Genomic DNA, 3692 nt, shown 5'->3' with positions numbered 1-3692 from the left:
CGAGCGGACTAATCAGACCCTGGAGACATATCTGAGGTGTTTTGTGTCTGCTGACCAGGATGATTGGGTTGCTTTTTTGCCATTGGCAGAGTTCGCTCTCAATAATCGGGCCAGCTCTGCCACTTTGGTGTCCCCGTTTTTCTGTAATTCGGGGTTTCATCCTCGATTTTCCTCTGGTCAGGTGGAATCTTCGGATTGTCCTGGAGTGGATGCTGTGGTGGAGAGATTGCATCAGATCTGGGGGCAGGTGGTGGACAATTTGAGGTTGTCCCAGGAGAAGACTCAGCTTTTTGCCAACCGCCACCGTCGTGTTGGTCCTCGGCTTTGTGTTGGGGATTTGGTGTGGTTGTCTTCTCGTTTTGTCCCTATGAGGGTCTCTTCTCCTAAGTTTAAGCCTCGGTTCATCGGCCCATATAAGATATTGGAGATTCTTAACCCTGTTTCCTTCCGTTTGGACCTCCCTGCATCCTTTTCTATTCATAACGTTTTTCATCGGTCATTATTGCGCAGGTATGAGGTACCGGTTGTGCCTTCCGTTGAGCCTCCTGCTCCGGTGTTGGTTGAGGGTGAGTTGGAGTACGTTGTGGAGAAAATCTTAGACTCTCGTGTTTCCAGACGGAGACTCCAGTATCTGGTCAAGTGGAAGGGATACGGCCAGGAGGATAATTATTGGGTGAATGCATCTGATGTTCATGCCTCTGATCTGGTTCGTGCCTTTCATAGGGCCCATCCTGATCGCCCTGGTGGTTCTGGTGAGGGTTCGGTGCCCCCTCCTTGAGGGGGGGGTACTGTTGTGAATTTGGATTCTGGGCTCCCCCGGTGGCTACTGGTGGAATTGAACTGGTGTTTTCATCTTCTCTGTTCACCTGTTCCCATCAAGATGTGGGAGTCGCTATATAACCTTGCTGCTCTGTTAGTTGCTTGCCGGTCAACAATGTTATCAGAAGCCTCTCTGTGCTTGTTCCTGCTCCTAGACAACTACTAGATAAGTTGGACTCTTGTCCATGTTTGTTTTTGCATTTTTGTTCCAGTTCACAGCTGTAGTTTCGTTACTGTGTCTGGAAAGCTCTTGTGAACAGGAATTGCCACTCTGGTGTTATGAGTTAATGCCAGAGTTTTAAAGTAATTTCTGGATGGTGTTTTGATAGGGTTTTCAGCTGACCATGAAAGTGTCCTTTCTGTCTTCTGCTATGTAGTAAGTGGACCTCAAATTTGCTAAACCTATTTTCATACTACGTTTGTTATTTCATCTTAATTCACCGCCAATACATGTGGGGGGCCTCTGTCTCCTTTCGGGGTATTTCTCTAGAGGTGAGCTAGGACTAATATTTTCCTCTGCTAGCATTATTTAGTCCTCCGGCTGGTGCTGGGCATCTAGAATCAACGTAGGCATGCTACCCGGCCACTGCTAGTTGTGCGTTAGGTTTAGTTCATGGTCAGCTCAGTTCCCATCTTCCAAGAGCTAGTTCCTATATATGCTGATGCTATGTTCTCTTGCCATTGAGAACATGACAGGGAGGCTAATCATGGGAACTAGTTTCAGTCCATTGTCTGCGTGAGAAGACTATAGGAATTAATAACTCCGTGTGCACGTTACAGTAACGAGTAGAGTTGAGCGACTTTTACTTTTTTAGGATCGAGTCGGGTTTTGCAAAACCCGACTTTGTCAAAAGTCGGGTTGGGTGAAATCGGCCGATTATTGCAAAAAGTCGGGGGCCGACTGAAACACGAAACCCAATGCAAGTCAATAGGGAAGCAAAGTCGGCAGTGAGTGGAGGACAGGAAAACACCTACAGTGCCCATTTTAATGCCAAAAAACATCAATTCTTATTACTTAAGCTTGTCAATCTTAATTTACTTTATAATAATAGTTAGGCATTGAAAACTGGGGGTCATTTGGCTAAAGTTGTTGGGGGGGTAGGGCTGGCTCAAGATTTTCGTGGGCCCAGGAAACGCGGAATACGTCACGGCGGTGGAGCCGGGAGAGGTAAGTATTTCAACTTTGCAAGGGCTGTGATCCTGAGCAAGCAGGGGGGGCCCACTCGTTGGCACTGGCACAGGGCCCCTCATAGTACGGCGCCTCCCATTGGCAGAGACACTTTTGCGTACAATGAGGGGCCCTGTGCCAGTGACGTCGCCAACAAGTATGCCCCCCCACCTGATTAAAGAACCTGCACTTTCATCTGTGCCTTCCTGTTTGTCCCCGTGTAAGGTGGTATAGTATGCGGGAAGGGGAACCAGACTTTCAGCAGGATCAGATTTTGGCTGTGTAGAGTGCAAGGAGAATGTACTGGTCTGTGTCAATGTACCAGCAGACTCATCTAGCAGTGGCTGGGTGTCACGACTCACACCGTGACTGTCACCAGTTGTCACGATCCCTTAGCCGCTGCCACCAATTGGTCACGAAATCCACAGGGATTCCTGACCACTGTCACCAATATGTCACGGATTGGGGTGACTTTAGACCAACAGACGGCTATCACATGTGCAGGGGGGCTTATCTTAGTTATCCCTCCACTGCCACAATGTGATGAAAAAACACACACAAGGCTAGGGACCTCTTAGTTTACAGCAGGGGCTTATTTTAGGTATCCCACTGCTCTTCAATATACCACGAACTGCAGGGATTTTTGTGTATCCCGCTTACAGTTCCACTTAAACCTTGCAGCTCTCTGGCGCCCCCCTTTCTGTCAGGTCAGGTTAGGTACTGCACCTAGGGTAATTAGTCGCCAGAAAGGCTGCCTGCTATGTACTGGCTATTGGGCACGCTGCAGCGACGCGATAAACTACTCCCGCTCAGGCAGGAACAATAATTATCAAGCCGCAATCGCTACAACACCCAAAGGCCTGCACACGGTAGTGCCGCCACCAGCTTCGATTACACGGGTCCGAAGCTAACCCAAAACAGTAGCGTAATTCCTTTCAGAGACTTAGGGTACGTTTTTAGAGCATGGAGAAAGAACTGGCATGAAATAATATACCCCACAAAATGTAGGCAGTGCTTTATCAAAATATTTTACAAAGATGTTACAAAAGAGACAATTGCAAATATGTACAAGGTAATTATAAAAAAAATAGGGAATAACATGAAAAATAACACTTACAGTTGTTCAAAGCATTGCAGGCAACAGGCTAGGGGAACTTTCCATCTATCCCAGTGCATCAGGGCGTGCGCTCTGGGCTCTTCAGGTAAAAACTCAAATCTGCCTCCTGAAAGTCTGCCAGCAACTTAAAACCTACAGTCTGTGACCTCACAGAAAGGGCTGGCTTTTCCAACCCCTCCTACCTCGTCAGTGTTACTCACTGTGCATTAAATATATCTGATGCCCGTAACTTCGCTCCAGAACATGTCATAGTCATATCAAACCCAGCATTCATCTCGGATTAACGTGAGCATTCTAATGAGATCAAATATGTCCTATCTGGGATACATATTTACAGAGAAATCCCTACTTCTTCACCTGATGGAGTTAAAAGCTCATGTTTAGAGTGATGGGTAGATCCTTCGATGGAGATTACAAATATATGTTTTCGTGGTCTTAACTTAAACGATTTGCCTAATATCTTCCAAAAACAGAACAAAAGACTTTCAAGATTCTAGAAGTTTCTAATCCAGTTAAAGCTGGGCACTTTCCACTACAGGAAATGCCGGTCGTAAATACCTTGGTGCGGGGGATGAGGGCTTGTGAGCT

Source organism: Ranitomeya variabilis, chromosome 5, assembly GCF_051348905.1.
Source record: "Ranitomeya variabilis isolate aRanVar5 chromosome 5, aRanVar5.hap1, whole genome shotgun sequence".
NCBI lineage: Eukaryota > Metazoa > Chordata > Amphibia > Anura > Dendrobatidae > Ranitomeya > Ranitomeya variabilis.
Note: the sequence above shows the minus strand (reverse complement) of the source record.